This window comes from Bos indicus x Bos taurus, chromosome 29 (assembly GCF_003369695.1).
Source record: "Bos indicus x Bos taurus breed Angus x Brahman F1 hybrid chromosome 29, Bos_hybrid_MaternalHap_v2.0, whole genome shotgun sequence".
NCBI classification, from domain to species: Eukaryota; Metazoa; Chordata; class Mammalia; order Artiodactyla; family Bovidae; genus Bos; species Bos indicus x Bos taurus.
Genome location: NC_040104.1, coordinates 36690907 through 36714462, shown reverse-complemented (window position 1 = coordinate 36714462; position 23556 = coordinate 36690907). Strand labels below are relative to the sequence as shown.

At 37.9% G+C, this 23556-nt stretch overlaps 1 long non-coding RNA gene across 4 annotated transcripts in view; it reads left to right on the top strand.

The window, feature by feature from the left end:
* Positions 1-23556, top strand: part of LOC113886252 — a 1111906-nt gene that overhangs the window by 419677 nt on the left and 668673 nt on the right. For all 4 annotated transcript variants that reach the window (XR_003509400.1, XR_003509399.1, XR_003509401.1 and 1 more), the window contains exon 2: positions 10435-10478. This is a non-coding gene — a long non-coding RNA (uncharacterized LOC113886252). The remainder of the gene's footprint in view (positions 1-10434; positions 10479-23556) is intronic.

The window sequence follows — 23556 nt, the reverse complement described above, 5'->3', positions numbered from 1 at the left end:
AAACTTATTTGTTATCTTTGACCTTTTCATACAACCATTGTCCTAATTTGTCAACTTTCTAGGACCCTGCATCACTGTTCCATGGTTTGGTATTTCTCTGTTCTTAGGAAAATGATCCTAAGTTTTAGGGAGAATACAAATCAGCTGAGTAGTTAACTGTAGATCTCTGGGCCTCACAGACACATCTGATGCAGTATATTTGACAGAGACCACAGATACTGCCTTTTCTCCTGCACCCATTTTGCTTTGATTCAGGTGATTTCTGAAGAACATTTGGGGAATAAATTAAGATTTTGCTCAAATTCCACCTGCTATTGAAGCAAAACAAACTGCTGCATTTTGTTTTTCATTTTTAAAATGTAATTTTTATTTTTAGGTAACCTTTCAGTCCAGTTTGTTACATTTCATTAAAATCTGCTTGGTCTACTTCTTTTTCCAATTTCAGCACTTGGTATAAGGCATTTATAGAAAAGTGACTTGAAAGCAATTTAACCACAAGCTCAGCCAAATTAATTTAGGGGGAGTTTAGTAAACAGCCCTTGCTTTCTGTACTTAAGTGATCAATTTCCACACCTGCTTTTCCTTCCAGATGGAGTTAATTAACATTAAAATTATTGCCTATAGCTGAGGCTTTTTTTTGATAATTCACAGCTCTCCAGCTGTATCCAGATTCTTACTTTTCTGAAAATTAAAACAACAGCAACTCTCATCTCTATAAGAAGCAGATTTGTCACTGAACTATTTCAAGATATGCACGTAAGATCTTGAAGGAAAGAAAACTAACGTGTGAAGTGGACCCTTTATGCCAGGCGTGTTCTCATGTAAGATCTAGCACAATTCTCATAGCTATCTCCTAAGTGGTCTGAGTCTATGATCCATTTCACATGTAAAGAGGTTGAAGATTAGGAAAGTTTTGTAGCTGTTTGGATGTTCCACAATTAAGTGGTCAAGTCAGAATGCAAGTCACATTTTAATAAAAATCATGTTCTTTCTGCTATGCTGATGTTGGTTTGCAAACTTGCCCCGACATGCAGAGGACAAAGAAAGATCAAAGAAAGAGACAGAATGCTCCAGATTTGCAGGTGGCAATTGAATTCAGCAAAAGAACTTGCATACAAGACTTATCTTAGGTGTCCCCAAGATGACTGGATCTCTACACCTGCCAGACTCTTACAGATTTATATGGAGGCCCTAATATGGTTTAGTCATGCATTCAGTCCAGATAGTTTCAATGGCACCTTGCTCTCCCAAGGTCGTGTCCTTGAAATGACTTCCTGACCATGTGAACAATGGGTGGATATCCTATATTCCAAGGACAGAGGAGGGGGTAGGGAGTTTCTGATTCTCTGGGTCCTGCTCATGTGTCAACAGGACACATGACCTCCTACAACTAGTTTTGGCTTAGACTGAGGTGAAGGTTGGAAATTCCTATGGAGTGTGAAATAGAATTTGTGGTTTTGTTTTAGTTTGAAGGTGGAAGTGTCATTGCTCAGTCGTGTCCAACTCATTTTAACCCCATGGATTGTAGCCCACCAGGCTCCTCTGTCCTTGAACTTCTCTAGGCAGGAATACTAGAGTGGGTAGCCAGTCCTTTTTCTAGGTCATCTATCCAACCCAGGGGCTGAACCTGCATCTTCTGCATTGCAAACAGATTGTTTACCTCCTGAGCCACTGGGGAAGACCTTCGGGGTAGTTTGTGCTGTGCTGTGCTCAGTTGCTCAGTCATGTCTGAGACTTTGTGATGCCATAGACCATAATCCTCCAGGTTCCTCTGTCCATGGGGTTCTCCAGGCAAGAATATTGGAGTGGGTTTCCATGTCCTCCTTGCACACACATATACATAAGTATAAAAATGTGTAGGCACCCCAGTGTAGAGTGATGATAAAACTCCATAATTATAGTTTACTACCTGCATTGAAAATGGTTGAGGAGGGGGTCAAAGATAATACAAAGGCAAAATGACCATTGTGATAGAGTTCAGGCACAATAATGAGGTAGATAGAAGATACTGTAATTGGAAGGGGGATCTGGTGCCAAAATGGTTATTTTGGGGATAAACAGTTGCCCCTAGTACTTCTCATGAAATTTTTCTTATTCTTACTTTTAATGAGATGTTTGAGTTAGAAATATTCTTTTCAAAATGCTGCTTTCTGAGTAAGTTTGGGGCAGTTATTCACTTTTTTTTTTTTTTGAATCTCACAGTAACAATCTCATTCACTTAAATGTAATAACCTAAGAAGCATAAAAGGATACAAATCTGAATGACTAATATAGTTAGAAATATTATTCATCATCATCTTTTCATGCAAGGTCCTTGGCTTGCTTTAGAGAAACTAGTGGCTTCTTTCTGTACAGAATTGTTTGGTGACTGAAGCTAATGGGGAATATAGCTAAAATGCTCTTCTAAAGGAGACGTCTCATATATATAGAAAAATATATAGATTTGTGTATAGAAATGCACAAATATACACATATATACACACAGTCCATTCTCCTTATTGGAAGTTGTTATAGTCTTTAAAATTACCACAAACACTAACCTAAGGAAAACTAACCCATTACTCTTAAGAAACATACAGGGTTAGGTTCCTATGAACCTAACCTAACCTGGTCACATTTTTTTCAACTGGTAAGTATGTGATCTTATTTGATGTTTGAATACATCTTACTGATTTTATTTTGTTGATCCCTTCACCTTGAACTCACAGTCAACAGCACTATAACTCAATGTTGAACAAAGCTTGTCTAACTCCTATGTTTTCTGCATAAGGCACATTGCAGCCTTCTGGAGCTTAGAACATTTGACACCACTTAAACACTGTACCTGGGGGCCATTATAAATAGTGATATCACCAGTATTAATAAAGCAGAAATATGAGAAAAATGTAGCATTAAATAGACCACAGGAAAAGCACACTTGCTTTCAGTATGAGCTTAAACAAGAAAGCAGAGCATCTCCTTGTTTGACTTCAGCTGGTAACAGGCATGCCAGGTGGTCCTAACTCTCCACCACTCTGTGCATATCACATGAGCAACAAATATATTTTAGCTGGTACATACTTTTTTAAATACTGAATCCACAAATAATGAAGAGAGACACACTATTCATATCACTTACAATTTACTTAAAATGTAGTAATATCCTCAGTAATAGCAATATACCCTCGCCAATAAAGAATGTTTTATGTTTAAGGCATATTTTGTTTGGAAAGAATTAGCTTAAAGCAGCTCATTTTTCCATTAGATTTGCAATGAATATGAAACAGTGTTCTTACACAGTCAAGGATACTGCTCAAACTGACTGGCTTTGGCTTCTGATCCCATTTGAAGCTTTCTAGCACTTATGCAACTCTCCAAGGTACCCTGTAACTTAAAGAGGAAGGAGTTAAGTGACATTTTGGAGGCTTAGTGTAAAATTTGATATTTTGTGTTGAAGAATTTGACCTGTGTCTTAAATTTCTCTCTCTCTCAGCATTAAATTATTCAAAAAACTATAAAGCAAAGGGAAATCATTTAATATAAGTTTTTTGGAAGTGGGTGGAAAGTGTTGTTGGCTTCACATTTTGTTTTAACCAAAATCCTAAGGAAATAAGCTAGTATTATTTAATGCCTACCCTTCATTGCTATGCAACGAAATATCCTCAAACACAGTGGTTGAGAAGACAAGCGGTTTAGTCTCCCTCGTGAGTCTTTGGGTTGGTTCCTCTGTGCTTTCTTGGGTAATTCCGCTTGCAGCTTCAGGTCAAGTGTCAACAGAAGTGGTTCTGCCGCAGCAGCTCTCATCCTCTTGGCAATGTAGAGCTAGGATGGAGCTCTCACAAAAGCAGTAATACCCAAGGCCTCATTAGGACTCCTCAGGTGGTGCTCATGGTAAAGAGCACTCAAGAGAGGTAAGAGACGCAAGTTCAATTGCTGGGTCGGGAATATCCCCTGGATGAGAGCATGGCAATTCACTCCAGTATTCTTGCCTGGAGAATCCCATAGATAGAGGAGCCTGGCAGGCTACAGTCCATGGGGTCGACTGAAATGACTTAGCATGCAGCACACATAAGAACGAGGCTTGGAATTGTCAAGCTCTCACCTCTGTCTTTTTCTACAGCCAAAGTAAGTCACAGGGCTCAACCTGAACTCAAGGAGTGGGTAAGTATAATCATTCTCTTTAGAAGGAACTTCTAGAATATCAGATAGTTTCATTTGTCTATATCATCACTAATGAGAAAAATTTTGTTAGGAAGCTATTAAGCTCACAGTGATGCATGCAAATTTTTCAAAATCCTAGGTTTTTGTTTAAAAGCTTAAATTTTATGAATGGTAATAAGATTATTGGAGTCAACTGATCAGGTTTAAGATTTCTTTTGCAACCAAACTTAAGGAAGGATCACTTGTAAATTTGGGATATAATATCAAATAAGATGATATTCAATATTTTTAAGTTCTTCAACCAAAATAGTATATCAGAGAAAAGCTGAGAGCAGAAGCCTATGTGACTGTAGCTCTTTTTTAGTGAGATAGATATTCAAGAGATTTGCAAAAATATAAAACAGTGCCACTCATTACACTGCCTTCATATGTTTTGGAAGATATAGTATTTCTTTTTAATGAAAATGTTATTTATGTTGGAAAAGAAGCAATTGCAAAGTTACAGAGCAAAGGATGTGGCTACAGGGAGGGAGGAGGAACCGAAACCATTGACTCAATGTACGATACCTGTTATGTGTTTGGCACTTAGCTGATTCTGCTTCACATGCTTTAGCAGATGTAACACATTCTCTTTTCCCTTCTCTACTTCTTTCTCTATTCCTTTCTGGTAAATATGTTCATTAGCCCAATTATAAAGTGAAGACTAGAGTGTCAACGTCAGCTGCTTAAAATTAGTAAGTGAAAGAACCAGATTCACAGAAAGGGTCACAAGAGTTCAGACCTGAGCTCTTAATGACAGCACTGTTTTGTTCAAAAGGGGGAGGCCTAGTACATAATAGAACCAGAAATCAACCAGCAGATTTGTCTGTCTTCACAGGCAATGCTCCATCACTCATACAACATCTTTTATATAGAACAGAAACCTTAATGGAAAAAGCTTTCTTACTGAAATAACCGATTTCTCTCCCTTCTCTCAGAACCCATATCTGATATGCCGTTTACTCTCAGATTATAATATCTTTCAAATTCATCAATAATTAATTGTTTCTCACCATTTCCATCACTATTAGGATGATCCAATCCAACACCATCTTTCAGCAGGATAACTGTAGTAACTTAGCTCATTTCCTTGCTTATACATTACTTAAAACCTGGATCTAATGCTCATGAGAGCAACCAGGGTGGTCCTTTTAGTATGGATTAATTTTTGGTCAAAACCAGCTCTGCAGTGTACATGGAGTAAAGTGCAGTCTCTTTCCAATGCTCTGCAAAGCTCTCTCTAATCAGATCTCTGTCCCCCTTTTCTCATTTGGCTCCTTCTCCCACTGTTTTCCCCTTCATTCATTCTCCTCCAGTCACACTGATCACCTTGCCATTTATCAAAACAAGGTAGGTTTTGGTCCTCAAGCTTAAGGCCTGGCTTTTGTACTGAAATTCTCTCCTGGAGTCAACCTTAATGGAAATGTTTACTTCCCTTATCTCTTTCAGCTGTTTGCTGAAATGTCAGTGAGCTTGCCTTGACACCCAGTGTAAGATTGAAAATTCCCTCCTCCGTTGCCCCAAGTCAGTTTCTACCCTACAATCCTCAGGCCCTTTATTCTACTTTGCTTTTTCCTTTTTGCCCAAGTCTTTTAATCTGATAACAAATCATGTAATGTAGTGACGTATTATTTATTGTCCATCATCCATTTTTAGAAAATAAACTCAAGGAGGTAGGTTCTTTAGTCTGTGCTATTGACTCTTGTATCCTAAACAGTAAGAAGAGTGTCTGCAGATAAATTCTTGTTGAACCAATGAATGAACTGCTTATGAAGGCAGAGTTTCCATATTGTATAAAATTTGGAAAAAGACCAATCTGGTTTTGTAATGAATGCAGGATCTACAAATTGCTACTTTTGTGACTTTGAGCAAATTAGTGGCTAAGAGCCCCCATTTTCTCTGAATGAAGAGCAGACTGTCAAGATCTCTTGAAACAACCTTCATTTTTGACAGTTGCATGGTAGTTGGAATTCCAACATCTGGGCACTGGAGTTTAGCCAAGAAGTAGCAGTTTACCCAAAGAGGGGCAATGTTGTTTCTAATCATGTGGACACCAGCTACATTTTTAATTAAAAAAAATTATTTATGTGTTTTATTTTTGGCTGTGCTGGGTCCTTATTGCTGTGCGAGTTTTCTCTATTTTCAGCGAGCTGGGGCTCCTCTGTAGTTCTGGTGCACAGGCTTCTCGTTGCTTCGGCTTCCCTTGTCCAGAGCACAAGCTCCAGAGCATGCAGGCTTCAGAAGTTGCTGCTCGTGGGCTCGGCTGTGGCCCCAGGGCTCTAGGACACAGGCTCAGTACTTGTGGCACACTGACTTAGCTGTACCGCAGGATGTGGGATCTTCCTGGATCAGGAATCAAACCCGAGTCTCCTGCACTGGCAGGCAGATTCTTTATCACCAAGCCACCAGGGCAGCCCTCAGCTACATTTTTAAGATTCATTTATAGCTCCCCTTAAAATGGAGAACTGCGACTTAGAGCAAGTCGTCTTCCTTCCCCTTCCCCCTGCAGTCAGTTGTTCTTCCTTCAGTTCCAAGCATGGAGCACCATGCTATCTTGATATTTCTTTATTCTCATAAGTAGAGCCATTCTTTTGGTATAAACTTACTAGGACAATCAGCTGTTCAGAATGGAAAATACTCAAATGAACTTATTTACAAAACAGAAAGAGACTCACAGACCTAGAGAATGAATTATGGAGGGTGAGGGGAAGGGACAGTTAGGGAGTTTGGTATGGACATGTACACATTGGTATATTTAAAATGGATAACCAACAAAACCTACTGCAGAGCACATGTAACTCTGCCCAATGTTATTTGGCAGTCTGGACAGGATGGGGTTTGGGGGAGAATGGATACATGAATCCTTTGCTGAGTCCTTTGCTGTTCTTCTGAAACTATCACAGTATTGTTAACTGGCTATACCCCCAATACAAAATAAAAAGTTTAATTTAAAAAATTTCCACGTGGAATGTAAGTGATGGTATGAGTGTGTGGGTGGGGGTAGGTGTTCACTAAATGTTGAAATATACTTTGAGGTACACAGAGTCACTTTCAAAAATCCAAAAATAAATATAAATTGGAGAAGTTATAACTGTGAAATAATAGCTATATCCTTTTACTAGACCCTTTTCTGTCAGAAATAGAATTCTTTCTTTCCTGCATAATCTGTTTACCAGTTTTGAGTTCATCCCATATTGCCAAAAATAATAAACTTAATTTTCCTCTAAAGAGTTGTGTGTGTATGGACAATGCAATCTGTCCTCTTATTTCTAATAAGAAACATATTAGGTAACTAAGAACCAAATAATGATACCGTTGCAGGGAGTCGATCAGTGAGGTTCTCTAACTGACATCAGATACTTCTTTAGAACATTTTGGAGACTCATCTTTTCAACTTAACTTCCAAGGATTGTAAAATTGGCATGATGAATCTCTCTGGCTAATTTCAATCTCTTATTTTTTCTCATTTAGTATTTGGCCTCCTTGATCTATCGGTCCTAGGAAACTTGCTATCATTCAGCATTTTTTTAAGCATACACGAAAATCAATAATTGTCTTCCTTCTTTTAAAAATAGGAATATATCTACCTAAAGAAACTAAAGACCTATATATAGAAAACTATAAAACACTGGTGAAAGAAATCAAAGAGGACACTAATAGATGGAGAAATATACCATGTTCATGGATTGGAAGAATCAATATAGTGAAAATGAGTATACTACCCAAAGCAATTTATAGATTCAACGCAATCCCTATCAAGCTACCAACAGTATTCTTCACAGAGCTAGAACAAATAATTTCACAATTTGTATGGAAATACAAAAAACCTCGAATAGCCAAAGCGATCTTGAGAAAGAAGAATGGAACTGGAGGGATCAACCTACCTGACTTCAGGCTCTACTACAAAGCCACAGTTATCAAGACAGTATGGTACTGGCACAAAGACAGAAATATTGATCAATGGAATAAAATAGAAAGCCCAGAGATAAATCCACGCACATATGGACACCTTATCTTTGACAAAGGAGGCAAGAATATACAATGGATTAAAGACAATCTCTTTAACAAGTGGTGCTGGGAAATCTGGTCAACCACTTGTAAAAGAATGAAACTAGACCACTTTCTAACACCATACACAAAAATAAACTCAAAATGGATTAAAGATCTCAACATAAGACCAGAAACTATAAAACTCCTAGAGGAGAACATAGGCAAAACACTCTCTGACATACATCACAGCAGGATCCTCTATGACCCATCTCCCAGAATATTGGAAATAAAAGCAAAAATAAACAAATGGGACCTAATTAACCTTAAAAGCTTCTGCACATCAAAGGAAACTATTAGCAAGGTGAAAAGACAGCCTTCAGAATGGGAGAAAATAATAGCAAATGAAGCAACCGACAAACAACTAATCTCAAAAATATACAAGCAACTCCTACAGCTCAACTCCAGAAAAATAAACGACCCAATCAAAAAATGGACCAAAGAACTAAATAGACATTTCTCCAAAGAAGACATACAGATGGCTAACAAACACATGAAAAGATGCTCACCATCACTCATTATCAGAGAAATGCAAATCAAAACCACTATGAGGTACCATTTCACACCAGTCAGAATGGCTGCGATCCAAAAGTCTACAAATAATAAATGCTGGAGAGGGTGTGGAGAAAGGGGAACCCTCTTACACTGTTGGTGGGAATGCAAACTAGTACAGCCACTATGGAGAACAGTGTGGAGATTCCTTAAAAAACTGGAAATAGAACTGCCTTATGATCCAGCAATCCCACTGCTGGGCATACACACTGAGGAAACCAGAAGGGAAAGAGACACGTGTACCCCAATGTTCATCGCAGCACTGTTTATAATAGCCAGGACATGGAAGCAACCTAGATGTCCATCAGCAGATGAATGGATAAGAAAGCAGTGGTACATATACACAATGGAGTATTACTCAGCCATTAAAAAGAATACATTTGAATCAGTTCTAATGAGGTGGATGAAACTGGAGCCTATTATACAGAGTGAAGTAAGCCAGAAGGAAAAACATAAATACAGTATACTAACGCATATATATGGAATTTAGAAAGATGGTAACAATAACCCAGTGTACGAGACAGCAAAAGAGACACTGATGTATAGAACAGTCTTATGGACTCTGTGGGAGAGGGAGAGGGTGGGAAGATTTGGGAGAATGGCATTGAAACATGTAAAATATCATGTAAGAAACGGGTTGCCAGTCCAGGTTCGATGCACGATACTGGATGCTTGGGGCTAGTGCACTGGGACGACCCAGAGGGATGGTATGGGGAGGGAGGAGGGAGGAGGGTTCAGGATGGGGAACACATGTATACCTGTGGCGGATTCATTGTGATATTTGGCAAAACTAATACAATTATGTAAAGTTTAAAAATAAAATTAGAAAAAAAATATATAAAATTTTCTGTTTGCTATCACATTTTAGATATTTACCTTGTATGAGAAATATACTTTTGATATTTACTGTAAATTTGAAAAATAATTACTCTGAGTCTCATACATCATGTCCTAGGACTGAGAATGTCAGTTTTTTGTAGGGAAATTTTAAGTCATACCACTTATTATGAACCTAAGGGGTCTACTTAATCAGCCCTGTGATTCTCCATATTTCATTGTCTGCCACTTGCAAGGACTGTTATTCCTGAGTGGGAATTCTCAATGGGTTTTGCCAAGAGATAGTAAATTGTGTCCTGGAACCAAATCTTTGTCAACAGGCTGATTTTGTCAATAAAGTTGAACTGGAACACAGCCATATTTATCAATTTACATACACAGAGTTGAGTAGTTGAAGAAGAGACTGCAGGCTTAGAAAGGGTAAAATATTTGCTGTTTCTTTCCAGAAGCTTGTCAATCCCTATGTTATGAAAAAAGGCTACAATAAATATGGCAATATTTATTTTTATCACATCTGGTTAGACAATATCTAAGTGGACATAGACTCACTGTAACAATTTTTTATCCTTAATTCATTTTAATCCTAGTTGATGCATTTAAAATATTTACTAAATTTATTTCTTTGCATAAATTTTTAAGATCAGTTTGTATATACTTTCTTATCTATGGTCATTAGTATCATTGCAATGCATTTTGTTTAAAAAACACTTACTTGGAGGTGTGTTCATGTAGCTCTAACAATATAATTTCTAAATTTTCTATGGAATACTCAGTTTTTATATGTTTACTTTCACATTTTAATTATTATTTTTTTTTCAGTGTTGACTATGTTTGAAGTTGGATGCAAAGATGTAAACTGACTGGTAAGTGACATCATGTTTCTTAATATGATGCTTTAAAAAACAATAAATAATCTGGTATCCTGGTCCTCAAAGCTATAAATGAAGAGCCATGCTTTATAGGAATTGGAATAGTCTGTTTTCTTCCTGCAGGTATGCAGATGAAGTATTATTTTCTTTTTTTTTTTGGTCTGGTTGCTTCACTGGATATCCTATATTTCATAAGTATATTTTCAGTCTTCAAAGTAACAAAAGTTAATTGAATTAATGGTTTGGAGAACAATGATGTTGGTGTCATCATGACACAAATTATGCTTTAAAGGAAAACAAGGATCCAGATAAATAATGGAAAAGAAGAAAAATAGGGAAACTAACTTGAGAAGAACAGTGAGTTGTTACTTTCTATAAACAATGTAATTTGCATGGATTTTATATTTGTAAACTTCTTAGCATTCCATAAAAAATACAGAATGTCTTTGAAATTCTGTCTTCCCATATATGGTTTAGAAATATGGAAAGAATGATTTGGTCTTGCTCAAGAATACAAATAGGATGAAGTATTGTTTCTTTTATGCAACAAAGTAATAAACTCTTGCAAGAAAATGTTAGATTTGCCAATATCATAACATGCACACTTAATAATAAAGTTTACAAGGGCTTATTAATTTTATCTGGGATGTAATTTCAAACTGAGTACTTTTTAGCATTAATTTAATGATTTTAATGACAGTTGGTATTTTTTGTTGTTACTCGTGTAGCATTCAAGTTGGAATAACCATAGTTGTGAAGCCAGTGGCTTTATGATGAACCTGGGAAATCTATTTTCTTTCTTAGCAAATAATGTAGATATTCTGTGGATCTATGCTCCTTATGGGTCTATGTAGCTTAGTTGAGAAGCAGTACAACAGGAAGAATTTTACTTTTGACTTACATGTATAAAAATCAGATGAGTTTTTAAAGAGGAATCATTGATATTTGTATCTCTCATTATTCTAATTGAATCTCTCACTATTCTCATTGAATAATGCAATATATGTTGGGAGAATCATTGGAAATACAATTACATATAATTTTATGATTTAAACATGCTCTATAATATCTATTTATGATATTTATCTTTTGGATAGATATTTTAATAATCTTCTTTGAGAATACAGGAGGAAATATTATGAGTCAAAATATAATATTGCTTATACTATACCCCCTAATCTGCTTGTTATCATTTTACAATAATGTTGATTTGCTCCCATAGCATTTCTCTTTTAAATATTTATTTTACAAGTCAGACAGTGCTGTCTGATATGACCACAGGCAAATATGATAATGTTGTGGAATTATAACCCACATTCTAAGTATCAGTTGAGTACCTGCTGAAATAAAAGCATATGAATTTTAAAAACTCACTGTGAAAACCTAGAAAAATTAGAATGAATAAAAGGAGAATGGAAATAAATTAAGTCAATAAATATAAAACATAGACATTGCAAAGTGAAAGGCCACAGCATTTTATACAAATTAGTGCTTTTTGATGTGAAAATTCTATCTTTAATGTAGAAATAAATTCTATCTTTAAAGTAGAAACTTAGGGCCTTTGTTGATATGTTTGGTTGTTTAGTTTATCTTAATGTTTTTAAGTAAAGTATATGAAACCTGTTGATTCATCTTTCTTGAAAATATGTCACATGTATTTGAAATTTTTGCTAGGTATTATCTGATTGGCAGTTACATTAGAGGGAACCATAGTGTAGGAGACTGCAGAAAAAAATGCTGTAAAGTATTTCTTGAAATTTATTCTGGGAAGAACTTGTCATTAACTAACCATGTTGGTGAAATTGAGTAGCCATATAATGGGTCCAAAAAAGAAGCCTTGGGTTTTGAATCCTTTACCTCTCACCTCTTAGATTTAGTACTTGTATTCTGTATTTTATTTGGTACCGCAGTAACACATTCATAAGGAGTATATAAATATGTATTTTAAATCAGGACAAAAAGAATGACTTATTTGTAATACTAAACTGGTAACATAAGAAACTGATACATATGATTCAAATACTTCATATAGATGAAAGTGTATGTCTAACTTTTATAGGAAAACAGTTATTTCCCAAACAGTTATAACATGATGAATTCACATGTCAAGAACTATTGTATCAAAGTCTTACTCTCGGGTCTAAAATGACTCCCTCTTGTAATGTAAGAATTGCTAACTGGCTTGGATATTCTTTCTGATATTTAAACCCTGATGAACAAGGAAATCATTTGTCTTAAGTAATTTGTTAACATTTCCCAAGCACACACTCTTACTAAAATGTGTTTTCTTGATAATACCACATATCAATAAAAAGTCCAAAAGGATACATAAATTCACTAAAATAATCAGCACTGTTTCAGGTTAACATTTTTTCTTAAAATTATGACTAAAGACATAATTTGGTTGTTAAGACCTATCTTAAATGAGTAAAGGTTTATTTGTCACATGTTGTAGCTCTATAATATCTCACGGCTGTAAGGTCTATGAGGATAGAGACTCTGGTTTACCAATGAACCTTAATAAATATTTTTTAATTTAGTAAATAAATTGGTTATATTTTGGAGGGCAAGACTCTGGGTAAATAGAAAGTATTAGTATTATTACTGTTTAATTATAGCACGCACGAAATAGCACCTTGGTTTTGATAATGGAACAGTATTCACTATACTGGCAGAGAGTGAAAGTTCAGTTCAGTTGCCCAGTCATGTCCGACTCTTTGCGACCCCATGGACTGAAGCATGCCAGGCTTCCCTGTCCATCACCAAGCCCTGGAGTTTACGCAACCTCATGTCCATCAAGTCAGTGATGCATTCCAACCATCTCATCCTGTCATCTTTTTTCACTCCTCTTTCATTTTCATCAAGAGCCTCTAGTTCTGCTTCACTTTCTGCCATAAAAGTGGTGTCATCGGCTCATCTGACGTTATTGATATTTCTTCTGGAAACCTTGACTTCAGCTTGAGCTTCATCCAGCCTGGTATTTCACATGACATACTCTGCTTATAAGTTAAATAAGGAAGGTGAGAGGGAAACCTGGCATGCTGCAGTCACAAACAGAATGACAAAGCTGGCTTAAAACTCAGTATTCAAGAATGAAGATCATGGCATCTGCTCCCATCACTTCATGGCAAATAGATGGGGAAACAACGGAAACTGTGACAGACTTTCTTTTCTGGGCTCCAAAATCACTGCAGATGATGACTGCGGCCATGAAATTAAAAGATGCTTGTTGCTTAGAAGAAAAGCTATGAACAATCTAGACAGCATATTGAAAAGCAGAGACATTACTTTGCCAACAAATGTCCGTACAGTCAAAGCTGTGGTTTTTCCAGTAGTCATGTATGGATGTGAGAGCTGGATGATAAAGAAGGCCAAAGAATTGATGCTTTTGAACTATAGTGCTGGAAAAGACTCTTGAGAGTCTCCTTGACAGCAAAGAGATCAAAGCAGTAAGTCCTAAAGGAAACCAGTCCTGAATATTCATTGGAAGGGCTGATGCTGCATCTCCAAAAGTTTGGCCACCTGAAGCATATAATTGACACATTGGAAAAGACCCTGTTGCTGGCAAAAAATGAAGGCAGGAAGAGGAGGGAATGACAGAGGATAAGATGGATGGATGGCATTACTCACTCAATGGACATGAGTTTGAGCAAACTCCAGGAGATGGTGAAGAAGGGGGAAGCCCTGCATGCTCCAGTCCACGGGGTCAGAAAGTCAGACACTGCTAAGTGACTGAACAACAACAACAAATTCCCTATGATGAGGATCAGGGACTCTGAATCTAGAATTTCTGGCTGATAATTAAAGCCATACAAAATATGTGACCTATGTCTCTCTCTGTTACATTTTCATCATCTCCAGGTACTGAGGTGTGAATTCTTATCCTGTGCTTAAAGATGTTCCCATCACAAAGCAAGCACAGTGTAGTTATTAGTGAATATTATTACTGTTTTTTATTGTGGCTGTTGTTAGAAGTTAGACCTGTCTTCTGTGGTTAGTGGGTTTGTATTCTAGTAGGAAAAACACAGAACAAAACGAACTCTAATGCTATAAAGTATGATATCTTTCAGAAACTTGAAACAGAAAGATTACTTGGGAATACTTAATGAATGAGAACTTGGAATTGTTCTGTGAATAAGGTAGCTCTTTAGAGTGGCCCTGAATGAATCCACATTATTGTGAAATTTATTGTGTACATGTCAGCATCCAAAAACTGCAAGGACAACATTCTGGGGAAGAGGAACAGTAGAGAGCAGTTAAACTAAAGAGGCTTAGAGAAGCAACAAAATAGCAATAACTATAAATGGCTTTTAAATGTTACTTACTTTACTAACTAAATTTCCTATTTAAAAATCAATAACATTGTACATCATTTCTTGCTATCATTACTCTTTAACTTGGTTTCAATGGGCATTCAATGTCATGGCCCAACACACCTCTCCAACCTTACCTCCTGCAGTCTTCATGTACCAGTCCAAATTTATATCCCAGCGATCTCTTTTTTTCTCTTTTTTTCCTGAACCCCACTGTAGTTTTGTATGTTTTGCGTCTACCTCAAAGGCTCTTATACCTACTCCTGCACAGGACAAAATTCTAGCCTTCTATAAATTTCCTTATTCAAAATCTTATTTCCTTTATAAAGCTTTACCTGACTTTCTGTGTAATTTCACATTTAACAGAGCAAATGCATGCACACGCAAACACACATACACACAAGGCAGAGTGGTAGACTAAATTCTCAGTTTATTTAATCAAGGATAGAGGATCTTATAAGGAATGAGTTTGATCACCCAGAACTGGAGCAGATTTCAGTAGCATTCCCTCGGTGCCCAAGTCCCTTAGGAGTGACAGGTGGCATGCATCTGCCAGCGACACTGTCCACATATAGGGGAGTCTTGCTGACTGGAGAGGTTTCATTTTTTACTGGGCAATAATCCTTACATAACTGATATTTTCATTACCATCCATTAAGAATTATATAATCTATAGGCTTCCATTTAAGGGAAAACTTGATTCCTGCCTTTTGAACTAATGTCAGGGACAGTGAAAGGATTTTATTAACTAGGGAAAGTGGGAATGTAGTTCTGAGTAGTTGTATTGAGAGGTCTATCTAGCTGCAGAAAACTTTTCAAAACCATCTTTACACAATATGAGGATTTTCATTTTCTTGCTCCCATAGGATTTTCTTTCTACTATGATCCAGGCTGTAGGTTGGGGGCTACAAAACAGTAAATGAGGTACAGTCTGGTTTTCATGGAGTCATGGCACACTTGACAACACAGATCCATGGCCAGCTAATTTGAAAACCTTGGCAGTAACTGAGGTGTCCTCTTGTAGATAAATGGATGAACAAGCTGTGGTATACCCAGGCAATGGAATATTACTTGGTCCTAAGATGAAATGATTTACTAAGCCAGGAAAAGACATGGGGAGACCTTACATGCATATTACTCAGTGGAAAAAAGCCAATGTTGAAAGAGTACATACTATGTGATTTCAGCTATATAACTTTGTGGAAATGGGAAAACTATGGAGCCCATGAAAAGATTAGTGGTTGCCAGAGGTGAAGGTAGGGGCAGGGAGCATAGGAAGAGCACAGAGGATTTTTAAGGGAGTGAAAATACTGTCTGATGGCATATTATGAATACGTTTGTCTAAACCCTAGCATGTACCACACCAAGAGTGAACCCTAATGTCAGCTATGGACTTTGAGTGGCGATAATGTGTCAGGGTAGGTCCATCAGAGTGGTAATAAATGTATCACTCTGTTGGGGATGTCGATAATGGGAGAGGCTGTGCATATGCGTGGGCAGAGGGTGTACAGGATATCTTTAAAATTTATCAATTTAGCTGTGAACATGACTGCTCTTAAAAAACCTGTTTTAAATAAAAATAAAATATTAAAAAAATTAAAAAAGTCAACTAATTTGAATAATAATCTGTATCACCACAGGACCAGTACTGAGTACCAGCAGAAAATGCTAATAGGACATCTAATTCACTGTAGGAGAACGAGAGGTGCTTTGGAGAAGGTGACAATTGAGGTGTTGGTATGAGCCAACTAGGTAAAGAGGTTGGAAAAGAAAATCCCAATCAGGTTAAAGAACCCTTAAATATGACTAGTATACATCCATGGAGCTGGATATAGTTCAACATCCTGGTCTCTAAGAGGATGTCATAAAGAGTAGGACACGACTGAGTGACTTTTACTTTACTTCATTTCAGTACCTATTAGTCCAGATAAGAATGATGTATATAGTGGAGTCATTTTGCCAACAGGAAACTAACTGGGTGCCTGGATTTGAATTTGAATTTTTTTTTTAATAAATTACTTATTGTGGCTGTATCACAGTGTTAGGTGTTGCATCTAAAGAAATGATCATCTTTATTCACTTACATTATGTTCAGTTCAGTTCAGTCGCTCAGTCATGTCCGACTCTTTGCAACTCCATGAACCGAAGCACGCCATGCCTCCCTGTCCATCACCCACTCCCGGAGTCCACCTAAACCCATGTCCATTGAGTCGATGATACCACTCAACCATCTCATCCTCAGTCATCCCCTTCTCCTCCTGCCCTCAATCTTTCCCAGCATCAGGGTCTTTTCCAATGAGTCAGCTCTTCACATCAGGTGGCCAAAGTATTGGACTTTCACCTTCCACAGCAGTCCTTCCAATGAACACCCAGGACCGATCTCCTTTAGGATGGACTGGCTGGATCTCCTTGCAGTCCAAGGGACTCTCAAAAGTCTTCTCCAATACCACAGTTCAAAAGCATCAATTCTTCGGTGCTCAGCTTTCTTTATGGTCCAACTCTCACATCCATACATGACTACTGGAAAAACCATATCCTTAACTAGATGGACCTTTTTTGGCAAAGTAATGTCTCTTCTTTTTAATCTTCTGTCTAGGTTGGTCATAACTTTCCTTCCAAGGAGTAAGCCTCTTTTAATTTCATGGCTGCAATCACCATCTGCAGTGACTTTGGAGCCCAGAAAAATAAAGTCTGCCACTGTTTCCACGGTTTCCCCATCTATTTGCCATGAAGTGATGGGACCGGATGCTATGATCTTAGTTACTTAGATATATATGTTGGAGAATGCAATGGCGACTCACTCCAGTACTCTTGCCTGGAAAATCCCATGGACGGAGGAGCCTGGTAGGCTGCAGTCCATGGGGTCACAAAGAGTCGGACACAACTGAACGACTTCACTTTTCACTTTCATGAATTGGAGAAGGAAATGGCAACCCACTCCAGTGTTCTTGCCTGGAGAATCCCAGGAATGAGGGAGCCTGGTGGGCTGCCATCTATGGAGTCACACAGAGTTGGGCACGACTGAAACGATTTAGCAGCAGCAGCAGCAGCAGATATATATGTGCTGTTTCTGTGAGTGTGTGTGTGTGTGTGTGTGTGTGTGTATGTATTCGTATTAGAGGGATAGGTAGGGAAGGAGGTGAGGAAAGGGGGGATGGAGGGTAAAAAGACACAAAGACATTTATGTATCTTCTAAGTTTTTAGATGTTTAAAAATGATTTTGCCACGGTCACTTTTTGTGTGTGTGTTTTCATAATATACACATGTTTCTGGAAATCTTCATTTGAGGAACACCACTTTTATTAGTGGGACTTCCCTGGTGGCTCAGATGGTAAAGAATCTGCCTGCAATGTGGGAGACCTGGGTTCAGTGGGTTGGGATATCCCCTGGAGGAGGGCATGGCAACTCACTCCAGTATTCTTGCCTGGAGAATCCCCATGGACAGAGGAGCCTGGTGGGCTACAGTCCACGGGGTCACAAAGAGTTAGACATGACTGAGCGACTAAGCACAAAAAAGCACACTTTTATTAGTGGCATTTGAGTGATTATCTTACTGACTTACAGCACATTGATTTATGTGAAATGCTATTTTAGGCACTCGATAAATGTTTTTTGACTGACTGACTTTCACAAACATTTGAGATAAGAATGATGTATATAGTGGAGTCACTTTGCCAACAGGAAACTAACTGGGTGCCTGGATTTGTATACACTGTAAATCAGAAAGACATGAATGTCTTGCAACTGCCTGGAAGAAGCACACAGATGCACTTTTCCAAGCAACAGATTCACTTTTCTGTAGCTTATGGAGGGAAAAAAGGCTTCAGGCAGGACCAAACAAACTGTTCTTGGGACTGACGATAGTGTAAATCCACACTAGTTTACACATTTTATAGCATCATACAGGGGAACATGAAACAGTACCTGTATATCATAGACATAATAGATAAGAGCACACACTTCGGAATTAGTCCTGGCTGGAATTGAAGCTCATCTTCATAGTAACCATCTGTGTAGCTTTGAGCATATCTTTTAATTTCTATAAAAGTTGGTGTATATATAGAAAGTTGAATAATGCCCAATCCTCCCTAACAAGATATCCTTATCCTAATCCCTGAAATCTGTAATATGTCACTTGAGATGCTAAAAGGGACTTTACTAAAAGGGACTCAAGACCCAGATGGAAAGGTTATTCTGCATTATCTGGATGGGCCCAGTGTAATCACAAGAGTCCTTATAAGAAGTGTGAGTCAGAGATGGGTATGACATTACAGAAGCAGTAGGCAGGACTAGGAGGCCAAGGGATGCAGGCCATCTCTAGAAGATGGAAAATGCAATGAAGCCAATATAGTTCAGTCATCTGAAAATGGGTCTAACAAACCTCCATAATAGGGTTATTGTGAGGTTTAACTGTGATAATTAGCATAAACGCAATCAGCAACATAGACTATAAGGATTCAAAGAATGCAGAGCCCAAGCATACATCCAGTGCTTGAAATCTTTCCTTGTTCACATAAATAAGCTTTCCAGTTTACATTTTAACTGAACATTTTGCCTTGCATATTGAACTCACTTATTTCATAATGTAAAAGGTACTTTTGCTTACCATGGGAAGGATAGGAGAACAACCAGGAATGAGGGAGGGAAGGGAAAGAGACAGATAGACAGAAAGAGGTGATGAGAGAGAATAGATAGAAGAGAGAAAAGGTGACATTTATGTCTCCCATCATACCCTTCTTTTGACCCTATCATAGCATTTAGCAGGGTTTAATTTTACTTCCTGCTTACTTGTCGGCATACCTCACTCTTTAACTTGGCTTTCGAGGACATCCAATGTCAAGGTCCAACCCATGTCTCTAAACTTATCTTCCAACATTCTCCACCTACCAGTCCAATCTGATTTTATATTCTAGTAAGTGAACATATTATAATGTATACTTTTTCATTTTGTTGTTGTTCAGTCACTCAGTCGTGTCCAACTCTTTGTGACCCCATAGATGGCAGCACACCAGGCTCCCCAGTCCCTCACCACATCCCAGAGTCCACTCAAATTCATGTCCATTGAGTTGGTGATGCCATCCAACCATCTCATCATCTGTCGTCCCCTTCTTCTCCTGCCTTTCCCAGTGTCAGGATTTTTTCTAATGAGTTGGTCACTTATTTGCATCAGGTGGCCAAAGTATTGGAGTTTCTGCCTCAGCTTCAGTCCTTCCAATGAATATTTGGCATTGATTTCCTTTAGGATTGACTGATTTGATCTCCTTGCAGTCCAAGGGACTCTCAAGAGGCTTCTCCAAAACCACAGTGCAAAAGCATCAAATCTTTGGCACTCAGTTTTCTTCATTGTCCAACTCTCACATCCATACATGACCACTGGGAAAACCATAGCTTTGACTAGATGGACCTTTGTTGGCAAAGTAATGTCTCTGCTTTTTAATATGCTGTCTAGGTTGGTCATAGCCTTTCTTCTAAGGAGCAAGTGCCTTTTAATTTCATGGCTGCAGTTACCATCTGCAGTGATTTTGGAGCCCAAGAAAATAAAGCCTCTCACTGTATCCATTATTTTCCCATCTATCTGCCATGAAATGATGAGACTGTATGCGATGATCTTCATTTTTTGAATGTTGAATTTTCAACCAGCTTTTTCACTGTCCTCTTTCACCTTCATCAAGAGGCTCTTTAATTTCTCATATACTATTTGAAAAGCAGCCTTAAAAGAGGTGACATTTTCTCATTGTTAAACACAGTTGTTGGGATTTACCTGAAAGCCTAACTTTAGTATGATGATTGAAATGATAAAAAACCAATTCACAGTAACTGAAAACTAAAGGCAGCACTAGCATTTGGCTGGACTCCAGCACTCAAATAGTGGCAGGAGGAACAGGTCTTATCCTCATCCCTCCTCTGCCTCACTCTCCTTTGTACCATCTTCCTTTACAGGTTGGCTCTAGCCATATACAGAGCTACCATTTGAGACTGATATTCTACAAGTCTAGCAAAATCCATGGCAAAACATCCTCTCTTTTTAAAATTGCTTTGGCCACAGTTTTAAGCTGATGGCTCATGGGCAAATATGATAGGGAGGAGATGAATTATTTGATTGATTTGCGCATGAGTCTGTACTCAAGACTGAACATCAAGGAATGGTTTTAAATACATAAACCACGGGCAATATAATTTCCCTTTATTTAGAAATCACCAGTCCAGGTTCAATGCAGGATGCAGGAAGCTTGGGGCTGGTGCACTGGGATGACCTAGAGGGATGGTATGGAGAGGGAGGTGGGAGGAGGGTTCAGGATGGGGAACATGTGTACACCCGTGGCAGATGCATGTTGATGTATGGCAAAACCAATACAATATTGTAAAAAAAATAAATAAAAATAACGTGCTTGGTCATGTAGAGAATGTATCAGAAGAGGAAACAGTACACCAATAGGGAGATTTTGCAATTAGAGGTAACATAATAGAGGACAAAGGCTGTTTTCTAGACTCACTAAACTGAAATCACTTACCAGGAATCCTGAGTAAAAACCCAACATGTTTGCTTATTTTGTGGTTGAAACAGGACAGAAGGGGAGAAATGATTTGCTCAAGGTCACATGCCCAACTCACATAAATAATCTTTGTTTCCTGTCTTGCAGATCTGTCTTCTCTCCTTTATTTCTTAGAAAGGAAACCAACATCTACCACTCAGTTTTTCTAGGGGGAAGCAGATTTTCAGTTTAAATGATTACGACTTATTAAAAACAGAGATTTGGTTCTTCAAGGACTAATTCACCATGGGCATTCCTTTCCCTCTGGATAAATCCCCTTTCTCCAAGCCAAAGGATCAGTATTACCTTTGGCTTGAGAATCTTACTCACTTAGAATCTTTGGCATTGGTCCCATCACTTCATGGAACTTCCAACAGTGGAAACAGTGGCTGACTTTATTTTTCTGGGCTCCAAAATCACTGCAGATGGTGACTGCAGCCATGAAATTAAAAGAGGCTTACTCCTTGGAAGGAAAGTTATGACCAACCTAGACAGCATATTCAAAAGCAGAGACATTACTTTGCCAACAAAGGTCCGTTTAGTCAAGGCTATGGTTTTTCCAGTGGTCATGAATGGATGTGAGAGTTGGACTATAAAGAAAGCTGAGGGCAGAAGAATTGATGCTTTTGAACTGTGGTGTTGGAGAAGACCCTTGAGAGTCCCTTGGACTGCAAGGAGATCTAATCAGTCCATCCTAAAGGAGATCAGTCCTGGGTGTTCATTGGAAGGACTGATGTTGAAGCTGAAAGTCCAATACTTTGACCACCTGATATGAAGAGCTAACTCATTTGAAAAGACCCTGATGCTGGGAAAGATTGAGGGCAGGAGGAGAAAGGGACGACAGAGGATAAGATGGTTAAGTGGTATCATCGACTCAACGGACATGGATTTGGGTGGACTCCGGGAGTTGGTGATGGACAGGGAAGCCTGGCATGCTGCAATTAATGGGATCACAAAGAGTCGGACACAACTGAGCAACTGAACTAACTGGGGTTATTTTATTTTCTAACATCCCACTTTGCTTTTGAGATTCTGGCTGAGCCTAAAGTCTAAACAATAATTCACATCTATCCATTCAATAAATATCTACTTAATATCTACTATGTGTCAGAGACTGTGCAAGGTTATGGAGACACTGTGATGGATAAACTAGTTCAAGAACTCAAAGATTCTGAAATTTATTGAGGTGTGCAGACAAAGAAACAGGAAGTAAAATTAAACCCTGGTAAATGCCATGACAGGGGCCAGAAAAAATGACAGGGTACAATAGGAGACAGAGGAAAGATAGCTACTGGGTATTGCTGGAGAGGAAGGTATAGAGATGGTCAGGAAAGGTGATGGGCAAGTTGACTTTTAAGTCAAATATTAGGCCCAAAGTACACCCAAGGATTGGAGGATAAGTGATAGGGGAAAGATATATAAGCAGAGGTCTAGAATAGCAACAGTCAAAAAGGCATGTGATAAAGGGAAACTAAAGTGAGTTTGGCATGACTGAAGAATAGAGTGATGTTTTAGAGGTTTACGTCAGTAGATAGAATGGACCGTGGGAAGAAACAAGACTGGAGAGATGAGTAAGGACCAGGAAGGGAAGATCTGTCAAACCATGCAAAGGGGTTTGGATTTTATCTGGGACATGCAAGAGTTTGTCATGTGAGGGAGAAACAGGCAAACTTCTGATTCTGAAAATAGCTCTCTGACTATACAGCAAACACAGAACTGGGATAGAAGTGAACTTAACAAACGGAGCCTCTTCAACCTAATTAAGTATGATTATGAATCAAGACCTGTTATGGTTTTAATATTAACAAATATGGATATATTTGCTTCTAAAATTTGTAAGCAAGGATTGAAAATAGGATGATATTTGAAAACACATAGTTTGCATATTTTATCAGTTTGAAATTATATAATATGGATTAAGATACTACTCATACACACAAATATAGACATGCATACTATGCACCAGAATATATGCTAGATTTTTTTTAAAGTTCTTGCTCTTATGTCATCTGATCAAGGGTAAAAATTATGATGTCGAACCTTTTACTTCTTCATAAGACTATAGAAGCATATCTGATAGAATGATTAACTTATTCTATATAGAAAGAATAAGAAAAGCTCTGCAGAAATGGCAATTGAGCTTATACTTAAAATATTTTCTCTATAAGATAAAGGATAAAAAAAAGATATTAGAGCCAAAACATCAATGAATCTTGAACTAAAATA